The sequence below is a fragment of the Falco punctatus genome (genome assembly GCF_963210335.1).
Source record: "Falco punctatus genome assembly, chromosome: 13".
In the NCBI taxonomy this organism is placed as follows: Eukaryota; Metazoa; Chordata; class Aves; order Falconiformes; family Falconidae; genus Falco; species Falco punctatus.
This window is the reverse complement of record NC_137593.1, coordinates 12985903-13007611: the sequence shown is the minus strand read 5'-3', so window position 1 is coordinate 13007611 and position 21709 is coordinate 12985903. Positions and strand designations below refer to the sequence as shown.

The following is a 21709-nucleotide window of genomic DNA, read 5'->3' as shown; positions in this document are numbered from 1 at the left end:
CTGTCAGAGTGTTCACCCCTGTCATCACGCTTTGCTGGGCATTGCTAGTAGACAGCACCCCACCCAGAGAAAACATGGGGCATTCTTGGCACTTTGCCCTGAAGGCAAGGTCATCAGACACCATGAGGAATTCTTTGCCTGCCTTATCCACAGTGGTATGCAGGGGAACACAATCCTGCCCCAAGCAAGATCCAAGTTTGATTAGTGCTGATCACTCCAAGATCCTTCCTGTGAGGATCTTGCAAAGTGGGAGTTGCTGGCTACCCAGAGCCAGCCCAGAGACAAGAACATGAAGGCTTGTGGGGAGTTTGGCCAAGTTTCCCAGAGATATAAAGCGGAACAGCAGAGCCCATGAGAACAGACGTTCTTTCTGTTCAGAAGTACAGTGGAAAGTGGCACTTCTCCCGATGCCCTGCAACCCAGCATGCACAAGTGTCCACAAATGGACATGGCAGAGCCTTCCAGGCATCCCTTCCAACTTGGCGCTGACATGGCCCTTGGAACAGAAAAACTCTGGCCTTTTCCAAAACGATCCGCCTGACACGAGGCTCAAATACTTGGCTAAGCAGAGCCAGGATCCACCCTCATTCTCCTTCGGGCACCCTCTGTGGGACCTTGAATGGATCCTGTCTTCTCTACTCCGTGCTTCAGATCTCCATTGAGGACAACAGCCCTTTCTCACCTCAAGAGAGCTGTGCCCAAACTCGTTAACACTGAGAGGACACTCTGGTAGCATGGTGATGGCCTCACCCCATCACAGCCAGCTCTGGAGCACACATCTTGTGAAGATTTTCCTCCTTTAGCTCTGCAGCAGCATGGCAATGCCATCACAGATGCCTCACAGATCTGCTGAGGTCCACAGGGCTCCGGAGGAGTCAGGGGGGCAGATCTAAGCCAACATGCAAGGCCTCCATAGTGCTTCTGCACTTCCACCAGCCCTAGGAAGAGGGATTCCCACCTCAGCAAAGATGCCCGCGAAATGACAGCTCAAGTCCAAACTATTTATTTTCTCTGGGTGCAAAATGCACCTCAAGTCTTATGTGTTGCCTTTCTTCCTGTGATGGAAACCGATGTTGCTTCAGCCAGCAAACAACAAAGGAAACTACAGAGGCAGCAAACATCAAGAAGCCCCTGTCCTAAAGCCTCCCACTACCACATTTTCCCCACCGCCATCTGTTTTGCAAATGCAACAAACTAAACACCATCACCACGACCCCAACAGCTAAATTCCTAGCATCTCAGAAAGTACATGCATCCCTGTGCCAAAGTAAACAATTCATGGCTAGTTTACATTAAAAAAAAAAATAATTGCACTAATATCATTGTAAGCAAAGCATCAACAAATTGGTTCAAAGCCTGCCGCAGTACACTCTGTGGAAATGCCCCCAACAAAGACAGGAGTGAAATAACCATAGCGGGACCTTCAGTGCACACTCAGCCTGGCACCCTTACCTTCAAACCAGCTTAGAAAGTACAAACTTGGTCTTCCTACAGTCACACAGATTACATGCCAACCAGCTTCCCTCTGTCACTGCAGTTTTAGTGACAGTGCAGTGCAAAAGGTAGCCAGGATCATCCAGTTAAGACAGGGAGAAGGGATTACATGGCCCTGTTGGCTGGCCGCACAGGAGAGCTGTTTATGGGCTGGTTAAGAGCTGTATCAGGTGCAGGAAGCCATTGCAGCGCAATGTCCATGGACCCATCACATAGCAACGTGATGATGCTATGCAATGGGGGGGGGGGGGGGGGAAAGAAGGGGAAGATCTGTGCTTTCTTCACATGGAGCTTCCGTTTTCCTTGGGTTCAAGCATAAGCACTGAATTCTGGGATACAAGCAAGTATCCAACAACTCAACTCCAAACTGATCCTCAGCCAGTGCACACCACCAGCCTGAGAGTAGAAAGGGGGGAGGAGGAGAAAGACAGGTCTCCCATTTCCACACAAGGCTGTGTGCTGGCCTGGCTTTGGCTCTGATGACTCCTGAGCTGGGGGACCACCTCCTCTGGGGGGAGATGTGGCTAGTACCACAGCTCCAGCTGGAGTCTCGGGTTTAGCTGGATGCAGGCTGGAAAACCCCACTTAGACTGAGACAGAAATCCCAGCTGGAGTTTGGCTTCAGGGGTTCAGGATTTGAGGTCCACTCTTTCAGTGTGTCAGCCACCAAATTCAGCTCTTTAGAAGGATACGCTTCAATGTGTCCCAAGTAAATTAAAACCCAGTGCTACACTGAAGGAAGAGTACTCGGACTTTTCAACAGTTGAGCAACAGACTCTAGCTAAACCTGTGCAATTTTCCCAAAGAAGCAGCACTGTGCAGCTGGAACTCAGCAGCTCCTGCCAGAGCCCAAAGCCGGGAGATTTATGCAGGTCACTAATTAACTGGCTCTAGTACCAACTTCTTTCAAGTTGTCCATGCTCATGGCATGTTTCAATTACCAGGGCCCATAAAAAGAGGGTTTTTGACCTGCACTATAAAGAGCTGCGAGCGCAAGGCATGTCCCAGAGCGTTAGCTCACCCGTGTCACTGCCAGGAGGAGTGAAAAGGTGCCTCCCGCGGAGCAGAAGTGGGCCGCTCAGTGACACTCCCTCCACGGATCAGTTCGACACTTTTCAAAAGCTGCTACCAAAGGAAAAAAAAAAAAAAGAAAAAAAAAGCAAAAGCAAGCCCAAGCCCTCCCTAGCATTACTGCAAAGCACATTGATTGGGAATCAAAATGCAGAAAACAGCTTTTTCTCACATGCCCCAGCTCCTGCAGAGACCCATGGAAACCCACACAGCACCCCAGGGCTTGTGCAAAGACTTGGGAAACAGTTTGAATCCCAGGAGCCTTGCTAAGTATCACAGACAAGTCTCTTTGGTACCAGTTACAGCAAAGGAATCGGGGAAGATGACAAGTTAAAGAAGGGCAATAGAAAAAAAATATGTTGTTTTCCTCTCATTACACACTCCTGGAGGTGGCATACTGCGGAGAGCAACTGAATTAAGCAAATGCATTACAGTGTTTTAGACGTATTGATTATTTCACAGTCTCTTGTTAAATCAGTAACTTTAAAAGCTCTTGTTTAAAGGACATAGCTGAAATAGAGCTTGAGTTTGGATACAGTCTATGCTGGCATAAATCAAAAACAAGTCCACAGATGAGAACAGAATTAGGGTGGATACAATGAGTACACAAAAAAATACTCAAAGCAGCTTACAGATTTAATGCATTCTGCTGATGGGGAGGGAGGTTGTTTGCTTACTCCAAAGAGTTCTTGAGCATACCAGAAAAAAAGAAGTAGGTAAGGCTAAGCCTAGATCTCACTGCAACTTGAGGAGGTTTGCCTATCAGTTTTTATGGCTTGGAGCACTTGTTTCTGCAGGCAAAGTTCAAAAGAATATGGTCCAGGCGGCACTGTACAGTCCCCGCTTCGCTAATCTTCATCCTGGAGCAGCCAACATTGGCAAAACTAGTTCAGTGGGCAATCAGGGGAGGGATGGAAGCAGCACACGGTTGCCTTGGAGTTATCCAGGGTTATCTACACATCACACTGTACACTCCCTGCTTCTCATATTTAGAGTGTCTAGACAGGAGATGATGCTGGTGAAGCAGCAAGTAAAAAGGTTTTGCAGAGTTTTTCAGAGTAGCCCAGCTAAAGCAGTGATTACAACAGAATGACAGACACCGGACTTGCAGAACCCAGCTGAGATTAGAGCCAATTTTGACCTGAGTAAAGGTTCTTTCATAACCCTTCACAACCTGAAAAAGCTGCTGAATCAGAGTGCTGATGGCTCAAGCACTCAGGAGGGCTCAGAGCTTTTGAACCAGTCTCAGACTGGAGGTTTCTGCAAAAGTAATTGCAGCTGTGTCTCAGCTTCATCCAGATGCTGGCATTTAACAGCTTCAACTTGTGTAAACCAGCTTCACTCCACTGAAGTCAACAACAATTGACACCAGCTGAGAATCTGGCTCTCAGTGTGGTTTAAATATAGTCTAAAGAAAGAGCACTTACAGAAGGATTGCCCAATTCTTCATGTCCATTTCCCCCTTGGGGTAGGGCTGAATAACATGATTTTTTTCTTCTTTTTAATTTAGCTCTAGTTATTTTTAACAGCAGCATTATGAGCTCACGTTTATTACAGCACCTTCCATCCCCCAGGAGCTAGGTTGCCTTTCAGGCTTCATCAGGAACTACAGAGAGAGATGGGTACGGCACTCTGCACAGCACTGGGATGGAGCCACCTCTGGATACAACACAGCGGATGCTCAGCACTCACAGACAACACAACAAATCATCGAGGGGACTGAAACAATTCAGCTTCAGCATCTCAAGAGCAAGCCCCCGCCATTTGCACAAGGAAGCAATCCAAGCAGCGGTTTCAAATCCTCCCTTGAACTGGCCAGGAGATGGACATGATGTTTTTACAGCCACGCAGGGTGTCGTGATCACACACTGTGGCCCTGCATGCACAACACAAGGCCAGATTACCACACATACTGCTGGGGAAGGCAAACACGAGTGACCTTTGAGAAGGGAAGAGTAGCCTGATCACTCCTACTGTGACAAACCAGGGCCTCTGTCAGCATTTCTGCCTCTCTTTAGATCAAACATCCCTGCAAAGCCAAGGGATATGGCTCTGAAGCCAATTATATGGTGCATCTCCGCATGCTGCATTACCAGGCTGTGATTCTCCAAAACCTTAGCCACACTGCAGTGACACTTAAGGCTGATTGCTAACCAAGGCATGAGGGTCATGGGTGCCAGTGGCAGGAGAGAGATTTGCTTCAGAGGAGCTTCAGAAAGCTCAGAGGTCTCACATCCCTGTTTGGGAGCAGGTGAGGTACTCACCAACTCTTTTTCAACATGAGAGAGAAACTGGGAAAGTAGAACAGGAAAAAATAAGTTGTCTCATGGGCTAAAATCTGTGCAGTTATGCCAGAGGCAGAGTGACACCAAGTTTTGTCAACAGTGGTATGGTCCATTTTTTCTGGGCTAAGACTAGGAAACTAGGGCCCACTCAGATGCTACCATAATGGAACTGCTTGGAAACAGCATCTTCCAGACAGTTCCCCTCAAGCCACCACAGTGCACTGGAAATGCAGCAAATAAAAGCTGTGGCCACCACCCAAACGCTCCATCAAAGACATGAACTCTGGCCTCAAAAAAAAAAAAAAAAAAAAAAAAAAAAAAAGAAAGAAAGAAAAGAAAGAGAAAAAGAAACCAACACAAACAAAAAAACCCAGATCCATTAATGAAAAATAAAGCACAAGGCAAGGGGTGATGAAAACAAATAAAACTAAGACTGTAAAATGCCTGGTATGTAAGATGTGTTGAAACTTGCTGCTGACAGCAGCTTGAGCAGACATTCACATGCAGCCATTCATAAGATGCACAGTAATTACCTTCTCCGGGAGGCTGTATTATGATTATTTCTTTAAGCAGAGCACAATATCTCTAGCAACAGGATATAATTACAGCAAAGGATATGCCTCTTAACCTCCTTCCACCTCCCAGCCGGCTTAGGGAGAGAGCTGGGAGCCGAGGGCTCTGTGGGGAGGGTGAAAGTAGTCTGCCCTGCGCTACCGCACTCATTACCTAGAGCCAAGTACGCTTTTGATGGGAGATCGCTGTGGCATTGCTCTCGCAGGAACCCGACCTCTCTCCCCCTCGGCTTAGGGTGGAAACACTCCCGACACAGCAGGACTTTGACAGAGCTGGCAGCGACCACCAGGCCACCGGAGGAGATCGGCACAGCCAGCCTGCTCCGGGCCGACACCTCGGCGGTAAATAAATAAATACCAAAAATAAACAGGCAAGGGAATGACTCAGAACTGGAACGTGCTGGCAGTGCTGTGAGGTGGCAGGACTTCCCACCTCCAGAGTGGGACCTTGCTGGCCCCAAATACCCCACTGCAGAGCCCCTTTGGAGAGCTAGCATGCTCTAGAGAAAAGCCCAAGGCTCCCAGATAAGGACTAGCACCATGCCCAGCATGGGCCATGGTGTCTTCAGGGCATGGATGCCACCTCCTGGTGATTACCTGGCCCACCTGCAGCAGCCAGATGCCAGAGCTGGTCCTCCCAGCTCAGCTCCCTGCAGCTGGCTGTTCTGTTCCACCTCCACAGCCCTCCTGCGGAGGCAGAGGACATCCTATTGCTGCGGCTGCTGGATTAATTCATCTAGGGTCCAGAAGAAAAGAAAGATGCAGGCAGTGACAGAGCCCTAGCAGCGTGTGCTCAGCCAAGGGACCTGGTCTCTCACATTGCCTCTATCACTCCCAGACCTGACTTCTCCAGATTTCCCTGGGACAGTGAAGTGGACAATGCAGTCAACGGTGGTCAGCGAGATTTGCTGCATTGTGAAGCAGCTCAGTGTGGTGAAGTCCCATATACAGATGGGCACGTAGGAGGCTGTGAGCACCACAACTTGCTCCTCCTAATTATTTCAGTCATTGGTCCTAAGGGGAAAAGCAAAGGGTTAACACCTTTGGCCCCATGCTTCTCCACCCCAAACCAAAAACACAGTGCTGCATCTAACCCTAGGCTCTGTTGTTTCTAGCCCACACACCAATTATCTGAAAATCAAATAGGAGCTCAGCCCTCATTTTCCAAACCCGTCCAGAGTGGCAGTGCTCAGTGGCTTGGGCTGTCCATGCCAGATATTGTGAGTAGATGGTCTGGGAGGTTTTCAGAACCCCTTTTCAAGATCCAGACAGGTTTACTTCCCGTTCCAGGTTAGAGGATGTTTCTTTGTAGATGAGAGACTGGAAAACTTCTTTCTCTAATATGAAAAAAACCCATAGAATTAAATAATAACCAACATTTCCCTCACTAGTCACGAAACTGCGTTACAAGTGGGAGTCAGCTTGGTGCGAGTTTGCAAGTTGTGATATCCATAGAATTTCCCCTCACATTTACAAAAGGAGATGAGTTTTGCATCCACCGGATGGCAGTGTAGGGAGAGCAATCATGTTGGCTGTAGTATTATTATTTTCCTTTTAAGCCTCTCAAAAGTGATTGCAGACACAGCAATTCATTGCTTATTAAGATCTCCCTGCATTACAACCAGGGGAAAAAAAATCTAGGTCTCATTAATAAACCATCTTCTAGGATCTCTGTAAGAAGCAGACTCTGATTAGCCAAGATCGTTCAATAAATGATTTGGCTTGCCTGACAAAAAGAAATGATTGATTGGAAGGGAGTATGCTTTAAATAGTTCACTCTTTATAATAAAACCTTACATAGAAATACCAATAATGAAAAGGCAGTATTTCTACTCCAACAGAAGACAACTTCATGCACCAAGCTGGGGGGTGCTGGCATTATACACAAAGTTGTCTTCTGAGTGCAGACTCTGCAGGATTGAATTCTTTTAAGCCTAAAATGGCAGCATCTTCTGTGGTTTCTGTTGTCAAAACATTTTGATGAGCAGGAATGTCTATTCCGCTCTCAGACATGGCAGGATGTTAGTTCTCAGCTGCGGAGAGAGCGAGTCTTTTTGCCCTGCCTAGCATAAAGCTCTACATAATAAAGCTGAATGTTAAAATCCAGGTAAAAAATATTATGGAAATCCATCGTATCAACGAGATGAATGACCCAGAGAAGCAAGTGGTCGAAAATAAGAAAACAAGACGTGCGAAGCCGAGGCACCGGCTACCCCGCTGCCACTAGAGGGCAATAGCAAACCAGCGACAAGAACCGGAGGCGAGGAGCTGGTGCGCGGAACCGGCCGAACACACGCGCAACTTGCGTCGGTGCGGCCGTGGCCGCGGGCTCCCGCTGCGCTGCGGGGCCGGGCAGCGCGCAGCATCCCCGGGCGCCGCTCGTCTACCCCATCCCGCTGCAGGTAGCTCCTGCCCAGGCGCCCGTCCTGCTGCCTCCACGACAGGCACTGGGAAATAGTCACGGACAGGTTTGGTCTAGAAAACAGCCACAAGTAAAGAAGTAATTTTAGCGGCATGTATTTAAGCATCATCAAATAGGTGGTCAGATGGATGTTGCTCTGAAGAGGTGATTGATCCAACATCACACATCATTCCATTCCCGTTGTTGCAGAGAGCAAAAAAGGGAGGTGGGAAAGGCTTCAGCAGCCTGATCCGTTTGGCTTACTGAAGGGAAGATTTGGAGGTGATTTGATCTGAATCTATTAACATTTCTCAGTGGGGGACTGTGAGAGATGCTAAAGGACTCCAAGAATCTAACAAACAAAACTATAACTAGATCCAGAAGCTCAAAGTAAAAGCTGGATAAAATCAAACTGGAAATAATATGAGCATTTAAAAATTAAAACTTGCAGTAATGCCAGTAGTTAATCACTTGAACAAATCATGTAGGGAAGTTTTATACTCCACCCTTGGAGCTCTTAAAAGAAGATTTGCAGTCTTCCTAAAGTATGTGCTGTAGCTTAACAGTGAATTATTAGCCTTGATGCAGACATTACGGGTACAGGTCTCGTCTGAATGAGGCAGAAGGTGAGACTAGATTAGCGCCATGGTCTCTTCTTGTAATTACAGTCTACAAATATCAAGGTTCTTGTCACAGAGAATTGTCTTTCAGCTGTAAGGGCTGACTCCCACCTTTGCAAACTCACTTCACAGGCTGTGTCAGCGCAGCAGTGACAGCAGCTCCAAGGACTCTGCCACACAAGAGCAGAGGTGTCCTTTGGCTAACAGGGCAGCTTCTGTTGCCCAGTCATTACCTGCCTCTTCAAAGAAAAAGAGCATGAGCCTAAGAAACTGTTCTCTACGCCGAACTGTTCAGGGCCAATGGCCGGGACATTCTGTACTCCAGCTGGGGTGCTGGTCCCTGGGCTGTTGGTACCAGCTGGGAAGAGACGTGGGCAAGAACGGCTGTGTGAGAGTGATGGAGAAGAGGTGTGGGCCAGTTCAATGTTTCAAGCCCCCAGAGACATTAGGCACACAGAGGTCATGTAGCACAGAAAGTAATGTCTGCGGTGCCTGCCCTCTTCCTTCCCAGTCCTGGGCAACAGGGAGATCTTGAGTGAAGAAAAAGGAATTTACAGTACAGTGAACAGAGCTCCTTGGGAGTTGCGTGTTGCACAGACATACACAGACTGGTGACTCAAGCATCCAAAAGCATTGTACCACTGAAACACCCTCAGCCCAGCCCTTGTGCACTGCAGGACAGACATCACCAACATAAACAAAAGCTCAGCCTTTCCCACCAGAGACACAGAGCAGTGCTATTCCAGCTGTAAACTGTTTCCGACCTAACCCAATGTCAGTGCTTTACAAGACTGGACAGTTATAAAACGGACATGACAGAATATGATGACAGTGCGTTGGCCTTTGCAATAACTCAGGGACGTTTCTCTGTGGGAGCAGCATGGAGTGGTGCAGGAATGAGGCAGGTAGGAAGCAGGTGGAGAGCAGAAGCATACAGCACTCGCTGCTCGGGCCCCTCTGCAAAGGAAGGGCTTGCAGACGCTTTGGAGTGTTTTGTCAAGGCTGAAAGGTGTTGTCAGAGAGCTGAGGGAGCTCGCTGGGAAACAGCACGGACACAAGAGACATGGCAGACTGCACCAGGCAGGGGACGAAGGCTGCCTGTGCTGACATGGGAGTGCTGGCCCAGGTAGCTACGCCTGCCAGGGCTCCGAAGGTCTGCCTGCCTCCCATGGTGAGGGGGAGCTCAGCATGCTGGGCTGATGGCTCAGTTCTCCGAATTGGAAAAAAAATCCCACCAAATTAAAACAAGAGGATTTGCTGTGAAAAGGACAGTGATAAGAACATGTTTGGACATTGTACTTTTTTGTAGAACAGGGTATGCCCTGGTCCAGCATCTTCCAAGCATTGCCCCCATGACTCATCATCAGCAAGTCTTCCCCTCCTCTTCCCTCCAATTAGCCCTGGTCCCACATAAGAACCCAAAGGTGTCATTCCTGCTTTCTTCAGGCTTGAATTCTCATGTGTCTGCTCACACGTGACCTCTCTAATGTCTGCAGCCTACTCCTGATAAAGAAACCATATCTGAGGGGACTCTTGTTTAGCCAGTGATCAGCAATTAAAATCTTAGGATCAGTCTGCAATGCCTTTCTTCTGGCGTGTAACTAGAGCAGCTCTACAAATCAACAACTTGCACTACCTTTCCGGTCAGGTCATCTCCAAAGCAGGCGGCCTGGAGCAACAGCAGCTCTTCTCCTTTCCAAGGCCAGTGGCACGTGGGGTGCACCCTTCCTTTACTCATGCACACACACAAACACCGTGACCTCGAAAGTAAATACTGGAGCTAAGACCATGCTCCTGCACTCTCCTACTCAATTTGTAGGACAGGAGAGAGGAGGTTATGGGGCAGCAAGTCTGATGTAGGCAGCTGTCAGACTGACAGCGCTTGTGTATGTAGGAAAGTGAAAGCATCTAGGTGGGAGTGCACAGCCAAATGAGGGGTCGAAGGGTTAAGAGAAGAGAGCCCATTATTCATCACTACCACTGTGTTCCAGGCATAAGAAACATTTGGAGCTAATTAGAGGGAGAACAGAACAATGCACTAGAGAAAGCAACAATGCCCTGGTTCAACCCAGCAGATGAGCTCCCTGCTCAGAGCAAATTGGTCTAAAATGAGTATTGCTCCATCTCAAAACCAGAAAGGTGTGACCTACTTCTCTGACCCTGGCATCAGCTGGCAGGAAGAGAATTGACAGAATGATTCTTCGTTCCCATCATGTGGAGATAGAGCATATTCAGTTCCATTTCGGAAATAAAAGCCAACAGCTTTTCCAGCTGATCTGGGGTAACTAATAACACAGAACTGCACTCATTAGCTAAGCTGGCTTGTGTTGTTAAGAGCTCCAAGACAACAACTAAATGGACTTGGTATAAACAGCCATGATAGCGTCTATGTGTCTTAGAAGCCTTTACTAATAGCCTTACGCATTTCCAAATGTACAGTATATTCACTTTCTAAATTATTTCAATGGACTTTTGTGAGAATTTTGCTTCTGACAATTTTCAAAACAGACTACAGCACCTGAATGCTAGGCTCTATGCAAGATCTTGGGACCCTCTCAGATGAACACTCCCAGAGAATTATAAATAATTAGCTGTAGTTCTGGAAGTTATTTTCCAAAGCCACATAGAAGTTGCAGTGTCAAACTAGCTTGATTTTATTGTGAGATTATTATTTGGGTGTCATCTTTTAGTGAAGCTACTCTCAGACACTCAGTCTGCTGATCACAGGGTTCATGCTCTGAAGAATAAATGAATACTTCAAGTTTTGATGTCTGGAGAAGGAGGGAAACGTCGAAGGCTCAAAAGAAACTCATTTATTAGTGGACTTATGGGCAACAAGCAGGTATTTTTAGGTAGCCTTGTTCCCTGGTATTTGTCAACAAAGAAATCTCAAAAGCTCTTGCATCCCAAAGTGTCTCAGTGAAAGCTGTACTTCGTAGCCACTAGACAGGCAGCTTTAAAAACTGTCTACAGGCAGAAATTAAGGCATCAACATTTAACAAGTGACAACTACTTTTTATAAAGAAATGCCCACCAAACATTTTCAAACCATACATAAATCATCACTTCAGTTGAACTGGCTTGAAAGCAACTTGACACATCTTCACAACACAAAAAAAAAGTGCAGGACCTGGAGGATGGTAGCAGGCTGTCCCAAAGGGAAAACTGTCTCATGAGCCAGCCTAACATCCTCCACAACTCAGCTACATGTCACATAAGGAAGAGCAGGTCGCACTGCATCTGCCCTATGCCAGCTTTCTTTGTCAGATGAGTTATTTAAAAATATAGCAAATATGCATGATTGCCAGGACAGACAGGCACTAACTTGAGTGTCATTGCTAAAAGGAGGTATTACCACCAGTGGGCCAGGAAGAATGTGGATGGGCTGACAGCATCAAGGAATCACAGCATGATTCCTTACCCACAAGGGACCACTTACTGATGTTTCCAGTTGGCACTTAGCCTATCATTAGGCTAAACAACCTGCAGTATTTGCTGTGCAATTATGCTGCCATGGCAGTCTACACCCAGCCATTACAAAATAATTTCACTGTAGTTACCAGGATGCTCACAGCTTCAGTGGTGTATGTCTGGTAGCCCCAGGGCTGCTTCTTGCCAGACCAAATGGCAGTATGACAGTGCAGAGTTGCCATCTAACTAATTGCATCCTTAAAAAAGTTAGTATCTCCACTCAAAGAGTGAGAAGTGAAAGCAGGAGGCAAAAGTCAATGGCAGGGATAAAACACCAAGAGCAGAAAGCTAGTCTTTGTGTTTGGGAGACTCCACAGACCTGGATTCCTACCTTCTGCCAGAAACTCCCTGCATCTCAGAGCCTATCCGGTACAACGGTATATTCTGAGGAGCAGACATTTGAAGAGATGCCTGTACTGAGGATACTGTATCCCCAAAGGAGGTGGAAGAAGCCTGTTGACAGCATACCTTCTTGTTGCCATATGACCAAATCAGTTGTTGCAGTAATCCAGGTATATTCCCTATGCTGTCCACAACAAATGGATAGTAGTAATATTTTTGAGTGCAGATTCCCCTGTACCCACACCAGCTTAAAACTGGCTTCAGAAAAGGAGCTTCTTCACCCCCACTTTGTCTGGTTTGTTCCAATCAAATTCTTTGGAGAAGGGACTGGCTGAAGCTCAGGGTGTGTGTGAACATCACCCAGCACTAGGAAATGTAGCATCAGTTTTGGCCTCCTGTGGCCAAGACCACATAAAAGGCAGACTTGGAACCTTCAGCTTGGGATTTAGCAACAAGAAGGTATTTCAGTGGCATCTGGGAAGAATGCTCTCCAGCCATGTAGTAATGGCTGTCTGCTGGGTTGGAAGATCTTAATATTGTTTTAGCAAGGCCAGTCTCTACAAGTGGCAAAGCCACTTACTCAATCTTCTCTACTCTTTTCTGCCTTCACCAGCTCCGCTAAGATCAATTGATGCTTCTTGCGTGAAGTGTCACTTCCTGCAAAAGCAGAAAGTGATTTGTGGTTATGGACTTGGCCTGAGCAGCAAATCAGCTGCTAAATGGGTTGGTCCTGAGTTCAGATCCAGCCTTGGAGAACACTGGGAAGCATTCACTGCCACAACATTGTCATGGAAATGGATGCCTTGCAGTAATTCTAGCCTAAGGTATCTTCCTTTCAACAGTCTTTTGAAACTTGTTGAATAACAGTAGTGTGAGTGAGAGACTATATCAATGCCAGTTCTCTTATCAGTGATGCTGGCTCCTCCAGTAGCTCTCCATTCTCTTACTGGTATAAATGGCCACCTTCCTTCCAGCTGTATTAACCCTCACTAAATCAAGGTGAAGTAGGAACTTCTCTCCTGCTCCTCTTTAGGATGGCAAACAGAAACATGACAAGTTTTTCAGAAAGTATCAAGAGGGGAAGCAGTATTTAAGACTTGGAAAAAAAGGCCTTCTCTCAACGAATTACATTTTGTGAATGATGCCTTGGGCTGATATACAGCTGCTTAGCATGAAATGGCTTTCCAAAGCACCTAAACGTGACCCTGCCTGTATCTGCTTTTCAAATGGCTTTGGGAGACCTCAGAATTGTCAGAAACTGCAACAGATGTTTTTCTTGTCTCCGCTAAATCTAGGATGCCACCTGCAAAGATTCTTAAGTGCAGAACATTTACACTCACAGACAAGAGTGATGTGCCACCTATTAGACTGAAGAGTTGTCATTTGCCAACTGCTAGGATTTTCTTAACTAGAAATAGGCACTGCAGAGAAGCACCAAGACCCAGCAAAAAGAAAGGCTCTGGCATCAGCCTTTATTGTTTCCTTTAAAGAAATTGCTAGCAGAGACCTTTAAAATGAAATCAATAATGATTTAAGTTCCCATCTCCCCTTGTCTGCTCTGAGCAAATCACAGATTCACTGACGTTGACATGTCTGTTATTATTATCTTGTCTAAACAAAGAAAATAGTAATAACTTCAAAAATGCATCCAGAACTTGTAATCAGTAGGTCTCGAAGTAATTTTCAAAAAGGACAGTGTAATTATCTCAATTTTATGGGCGATTATCTGCATTTTAATAGTGGAATAACTAAGGCACAGGAAGAGAAATTAACTTGTCAGCTGGCCAATGAAATACCAAGGAACAGAGCCAGATATCCTGAATCGCCATCAAATGCCCTCCAGATAACACTCTTGCTAATATAATCAATCAGAAATGTTACATATCACCCATCTTCAAAGAATTTCACAAAAGTGAACAGACATCGTCAGTGTTAAACCACACTGTGCATCTCAGTATCCCATTGCACCATCTGCTTCGATCATCTTTGCTCTGCACTTATAATTCATGTAATTAATAGTTCCCATTCTACGAGGGGTGAGATAACTGACTTATCTAGCAATCACTTCAGAAAGAATATTATCAGAAATAGGTCTGCATTCTAAATATACACCTACCGCTAGATGAGCTGGGCCAAATACCAGCTCTACGTGAAGCGACACTAGCAGCAAAGCCAGCATAATCCAGCTGCTTGGGCATTTATCCTTTATCCACACACCTCACATGCACCATGGTGCTGCACCTCTCAGCCTTCTCATGTCTTCTTTCCAACAGCCTGTCACCCACACCATCACCGCAGCCAGACCCCACACGTACCTGCACGATCTCTCAGTCCAAGTCCAGAAGCTTGAGAAGTTTTCTCTGTACTCTTGGTGACAAGGACCTTCTGTGGCTTGGTCAAACACTCCTGGCTAAAATAAGGGAACACTGCAAAAGGAAAGTAAATAAACCTGACAAAGAAAGACCACAGCTAAAACATAACTACTTCTGCTTCATTTCCAGATCATCAGATCAATGTCAAAGGTGCAGGTGGTGCCTTCATAGAAAGCCATTAACATTAGTTTGCTTTACAACTTGTATTCTATAGTAGCCAGCTCAAAATTACTCACCTAGCCCATCACCCAGCTTCTACCAGGCTAAAAAAAAAACAAACAAAAACGCAACACCAACCCCCCCCCAAAAAAAAAAAAAAACAAACAAAAAACCAAACAATCTGTGTCCCAACATGTCTCATGCAGATGGCAACAAGGCAGCCATGACATCCTCACTGACAGTCTGTCACAGGATTCATCACAAGCTGTAAGCAAGCAACATCTCAGTCACCAAAACGTTGAAAACTACCAAAGAGATCTCAAAGATCTTAAGCTGTTACAACAGAACCTGAGGTGGAAGCACAGGGAGCCTCATGGGTTACTACGATCATCTGTTGGTTTATAGAAGTTTCTAACACATTTAAGTGGATTCCTTGTTGCACGTGTGTTCAACAGCTTTCCTGAAACTATATTAAAGTCAGAGCAGTGTTAAACAAAAAGGAAAAAAAAAAAAAGGAAAATAAAAGAAATTGTGGGTGATTCTGTATGAAGCACTAGTATCAACAGCTGACACAAAAGATAGAGCCGGAGGGGGAAAAAGTGTGGAGCTACTGGTAGTCTCTCCTGAGATATGGGGAGGTGTAAGAGTTGTGTGAAGCCCCCAGATCTCACATGTTCCTCTGCCTAGAAAGTCCACAGACTTTCTACATCAGTAGCAAAATGCAGAACCAGGAGCATTTTAGATAATTTCGGCCTCCCTAACATTCCCCCTGCACAGATCTGATTTGACTGTATTGATCATCTTTACTCAGAAGAGAGAAAGCCGCTTTCCACAGAGAAATGCAGAGCAAAAGGATTAGAATGAAAGGACCATAATTAACAAAGATATTTTTTTTTCTACTAGCAAGTAGGATTCCATTCTGCACGTTACTTTCTATACCTTTAGCCCCCAAAGCACCTCTGATTTGCCTCCCAGCATTGGATTCAAACCTGGTAAATAATAACTTTCTAATAAATCACTAATAAATCTCACACTTGAGATTTTAACCATCTGAATATTAACCTCTAAAATGAAGGCTCAGTTGTGAGTGTGTTTATATGTTTGATTTCATACACTCATGTTATTTGACTCATACAGGCAGAGTATTATGTGGCTGAAATCTCCAGATTAGTTTTTGGGAGCATGTAGCAAGCCTGAATTGGCAAGATCCAAACCTAAGCACAGAGAACTTTCCTATTAGAGTGTTGCTGCTCAGAGCACAGTGCAGGCTATGGCATAGCAACAGAGAGCCATTAATTAGACAGTAACGATCCCATGGGTTTTGCTCCATTCTTCTATACATCACATGTTCCTAACTGTCAAATTCAGGGGTAATTATTTTCACCCCCCTCTTTTGTCTTTTGGCTACAATAGTTCATAGCAGCTAATATCTCTGCTGAGGAGTATGGCTTTCCTAAGGTGGTGTTTTGGAACAGCAGTCTCCAAGATGGAACTGAAGACCATGTCCACAACATGCCACAGATTAGTGGCTTTCAATACTACTTTTTTCCTTCCAGAAAGCCTCTCTGCCCATCCCTTAGACTGGTACAGAAACTAAGGACAGCCTTGCAAGGTGCCAAGCAACTTCCATCTCAGTGAAGTTAGCAGGAATTTAGAGTGCTTAGAATTGAGCCTTTGCAATAAATGATTTACACAATAAACGGCAGTGATCAACAAGCACACCCTAATACCATCCTTGTACATTCCCATATTACATTTACAGACATCAAAGGTGGTGTTGCAGTTGGTCACTGCAAGGTAATTTCAGCCTCTTTTGCTGTGCTGTCCTTCCTAAGCATTAGGGAATAATGCAGCACCAATATAACAAATGAGACAGCAACATACGTTAGGAATTTGCTGCAACTCCAGCCCTCGGTGACTAGCACAGCTTCAAGTGTAAACAAACAAAAGCTGCAATTTGCGCCAACTGTTTACTCTGATTTTAAGTCAGGGTTAGTTTTGCCAGCACAAATTATGCCTCCCTTTGTCTTCAAGAAAGCTGGCCGTAGACTAGAGGAACTGAGACAATTTTTTTCTATTAGATGAGCTGTCTGATTAGATAGATCCCTTTTCACCAGCTTTTACTTCTCCATCAATGACCAGGAATTTTACAGCATTTATTATATCCCTTTGCCTTCTACCATTACTCAAATATAGATTTAGCCTGTATCCTCACTAGAAGTTAGGGAGACAGAGATTCATCTGCTGGTGCAAATCACAGCATGAATGCCAGGGAATGAGATCAAACTACTGGGCACTTCTTCACCCTGTTAACGTAAGTCATGAGAATCCAATTCAAATTTGGGGTCATTAAAGCAGAGTACTTAGGATTTTCTTGGCCATATAAGAGCTGAGTTTTCAAAATGAGACTTCAGCTCCCAAACAATTCCCAGCATGGATGGACTAGCTGAAAATAAACTGTTACTGGCTTTGCTTACCCTGGTAATGAAGAACTTCCTCGTGCTTTACACAAGGGCTTGCACAGAGAGAGACTGGGCTGGGAAGTCACAGGTGAAGGCACGGGACTCCCAGTCAAGTAAGAATCTGAAGCTTTCCCATTACCATCTTTGTCATGTTTCTCTTCCAGTTGCCCCATCTGGAACTCTTGCTTGTTTTTACCATCTGAGATTTCAACAGCCTAAAAACAAGCAAAACAACCCCTTTAAACAACCAAAATGTTTGATCAGATCTTTTATATAAATGAAATGCTAGTGTATGCCAGGCATCTGAACTTGGTAAAAATAAATGAGTGCCTCAAACCCACTATTGTTCTCAAGGTCTCTGACCTTCAAAACATCATTCTATTCTATTTGTAAACAACACAGACATGACAGAACATGTGAATACCACTTCACCCTTTGGTAGCAGCATCTATCCCAAGACCTCAAATTGTTCTGCAAATATTAGCTAAGACTCTCATGCCTCTAAAGAACTCCCACTCTTCTGCAAATATTAGCTGAATCTTACCCCACACCACTCAGCTCACAGGAGGTTAGTGCTATTCTCCAAGTTCAGAAAGGTTGAATGCTCTGGCTAAGATTGTTCAAGAGTTCTTTAAAAGACTCAGATAACAGAAATATGAGTTTCTGAGAATTTTATGTATCACCCAAACCTGCATGTCACTTTTGGCAACTCTAATAACACCAGACCCAAATCTGTACCAATCTAGATTTAATTCGTACAAGAGAAAGCAACCAGGAAAACTAAAACACTAGTTTAACTACTCGCTTTCTGTCCCCCACCTTTTTCAGTCACATAGCCATTTATCCTTTTGTGCACAACCAGGTAAACTAAGGAAAAGGAAGCCTCAACCTGCATTTAGCAAAGAACAGAAAGCGGCATTGGGCCTGGACCAACACCGCACACAGTTAAAGAGAGCAGCGATAAACGTTAGTTGAACTCACCCAGGTTTCAGGCCAACAGCAGTTTAGCACAGCTGCAGTGGTACAGCTGGACCAGTTGCTGGCCACTGATGTATGAACACAAAGATAAAGGCCATTGTAACTTCTACATGGTAAACAGCCTAAACTTCCTAGGAGGGCTCATGGGAGGCAATTCATTTCCAAGGCACAGAAAACGTGCTTGGCTTTTGCTCGTGTTTCTCTTCTGCATCTTTTGTAAAACTGGTCACGGACATTTATTTAATGGAAGTTTTCAACACATCTAGTTAAAGGGCATCACTTCAAGTCCTGGCCAAAACTCCAGTTTACATTGATTTTGATTCCCTCTGGGCTATGCTTCCATCAGAGGGTAGGAACACCTTCCCTCTGTGTTGTTTTGGATCACCCAGACTTCCCAAGCAAGCCCATCTACTTGAGGATTAGAACAAGAAATAAGTCTCACAAAGCTGGAAGCTCAGAGCCTGCACATTGCAGAGTTGAAATACAAAGCAAAGTTTCCAAATATGCTTTTCTTGCCTGTAAATGACAGTTTATTTCCATCAGGGAATCATTTAAGAAGAGTATCTTCCTAAAGGAATGATACGACTCTATATTAACATAAAATTGTACCTAGTCTAAGATAATAAATATGATGCCCAGTCTATAATCATAAATGATGTGTTAGGGTTCCTCCCTCCCCCTGAATTTTCCTTTCTATATTTTATGCAGTTTTCAGTCTGCATTGAATATAAACTGAAAGAGCTGAGAGATGCTGACACAGGAGAAAGCAATGATTATAGCAGCCAGTATGACATTAAAGTTCTCCAGGTGGTTATTTTATTGTTGGATAGAAGGGGCCAATCCACATGGGTGTTGGCTTTTGGCCTTTTTACAACATACTGTTAACTCTTGGAGTGCACTGTGACCATTACACAACACTGATAATGAGTGTTTCCAGAGCCTTCCAAGCACTGCAGGAGCAAAAAGAGGTGGTCAATGGACAACAACCTGACAGCCTACAAGTACTATCTGGTTCCTTCAGTAGAGAAAACTATCGGTTACTACAGTGCATTTAAATCCACAGGTAAAATGCAGAGCAAAGTATAAGAGGTAGGAGCCTGAGCCAGCCAGCTTCAGAAAGAAAACAAAACCTGCATCGTCAACTTGGGGTTGGGTGGGAAAGTCCAGCACAAGTGAAGTGATGGATTGTTTCCCTGAATGTCTGCAGCTCAAGACCGAGTACCTTTCCAGAAGTAGAACAGAGGTCCCAGCTTTTGGTGGAAAGGTAAACCATGCAGATTTTGGTGGCGTGACTTATGGAATTGATCAGCAGTATAGCCAATCTGTCTTTGATACAGTGCTTCAAAGCAGGGAAGAAAAAAAAAAAACAATGAAAAGGGGTCTGAAGCCCACTTTCCTTATTCTGTGACTCAAACTGCCAAAAGGAAAAGAGTTCTTCAGTCACTAGAACTGATTTTTCAGCTGAACTGATGCACAGGCCAAAAGGGTTGAGAAACACTTCTGTGCTCTGTAAGAAGCCTGCCCGACTGTCCTCAGAATGGCAGCCAGATTCCCTTTTCCAAGAGGTCTGCTGGAGGTCGTGCTCTCAGACCAGTAGTGTGCTCACTTCCCAGATGCTCTGGCCTTGCCTCTGGACTGTTATGTGCCCTTCTCCCATCTCCTCACCACCCCTCTCTGGAACCCAGGTGTGCAGTTGAACACTGTGCACCCTTGAACATGGTTACCAATCATACTCTCCAAAGGCTTGAAATGCTTCTGAGGCAATACAGTGGGGCAGAGTCTCACAGTCCTGGAGAGTTTCCTTTTTTCCAGAAAGTGAAAAGATTCACTTCAGGAAAGTGAATCCACCTCCTCTCTTAATAGGTTCCCCCAACTCATAATTCCCTGGCTAAAGAGCTCTCTCAGATCTCCTCTTAAGTGGTATGACAGAAAGTCTCCACCTCCCCGTGCTGCTCTACTGCAGGTGGTGTAGGAGGGTGCTCAGCTGGAATTACCCTGGCACAGGGAGGACAGACAGCCTGGCTGCCGTATTGCTCCCCTGTTGCTGCACGGAGCCCCAGATGCTCCCTGTGTGACTCCCTGAGCTGAACTGGCTCTGCGGGCTCCAGACTCACCAGGCGAGTGCCCCTACCCTCCCGTACACACAGGTTACCATCAGGGCTGCCAAGAGGCCCCGGAACCACAGGCAGGTCCCTATTCTGCAGGATACTGTGTAAACGCAAGCTAAGACACTCCCTGCCCTGAATCGCTTTATGTTTAAGGAGAAAAGAGAAACAAAAGATAACAAAATAAAAGGGTGACCTTAGCGAGCGCACACAGTTAATCCAAGAACCTGGGCTTTTGTTGCAGAGCAACGACAAGTTTACCACTGGTGCTGCTGTTGGCATTTCTAACAGACCAGTGGAGTCACAACACAGCTGGTGTGTCTGGTGCTTCCCACAGGCTGTGCACGCATCCAGGGAGCGCTTGGAGCGAGGCAACCTTGTCTTTGATGTTGGGATGAACAGAGGATGAATCCGTCTTCGAAGCGGTGTCTTCGTACCTATCAACTTCTGCCACACCACAGACTTCCTTTGAAGCGAGAGCAGCCGCACAGCGTTCTCATCTTGGCTTCCCTGCTTGCTGCCCAATCCATCCGTCCATGAGGAGGTCACATCCCCTCTGACAACTTCTTTGCTTTGCAGCTTACTCCTGCTCATTTCAAAGAAACTGCCAGCGTTGTGTTCTTTTCACAGAACCCCAGGGAACTTCTAACCTCAAAATTAAGCAAAACAAAGTCCTTTGAATATTTTCCAATTAACCCAAGATTGACACTAACGTTTTTCTCTCAGTGTTCCCACTATTTGAACGATCGGATTTCTCTTGTATGCCCCAGCTGCCTGACCTTTTGCAGCATCAAAGATCTAAGTAATTCCTTTCCTAAAGATCACTCTGGTTTTAAAACAGAGAGACCGTTTTCTGCTAAGTTCACTTCTACATTGCTCTTCTAGGTTGTGTCATTTAGTGGCAGAGATCAGAGAAGCCTTGCAGCACAGCACAAATCCAGGGAAGATATCAAAGCAGAGACAGTGTGGCAGGTTTCTCATATACTAGCAATGAGGGTGAGTTAACACTGCTGAAAGCCTTCAGGGTTGCATTCTGCTCCCAGTCTCACAGCATAAATATCCAGAGAAATGCCTTGCTGTCATGACAGAGGGTTAGCTCTGAATATCCAGAGCCAGCAGAGAGCATAATTGCAATGCCATAAAAAATGTCAACATTTGTAATTCATGCAAGAGGCTGGAGGTAGCAGGCACTGTCCCAGCCTAGTGGTTGCAGAAGCACGCTGGCCTTCGAGAGCCTGCAGGCACCATGACCTGTTAGCCAAACTTCATCTGAGCTGATGCTGGAACACAGGAATCCTCTCGCTTGGCTAAGACAACAGTTCTGCCAGCAAAGTTGCAGGCGGCTTCTGCCCAACCCGGAACAAAAGGAGGAGATGG

General features: G+C 45.6%; 1 long non-coding RNA gene across 3 annotated transcripts in view; it reads right to left on the bottom strand.

Annotated features, from left to right (window-relative positions):
* Positions 1-1267: 1267 nt before the first annotated feature.
* LOC308072949 overlaps positions 1268-21709 on the bottom strand; it is a 75379-nt gene continuing 54937 nt past the window's right edge. For 2 of the 3 annotated variants that reach the window (XR_013931855.1, XR_013931856.1), the window contains exon 3: positions 1268-21709. This exon is cut by the window's right edge. This is a non-coding gene — a long non-coding RNA (uncharacterized lncRNA). The other variant, XR_013931854.1, reaches the window with a different exon arrangement.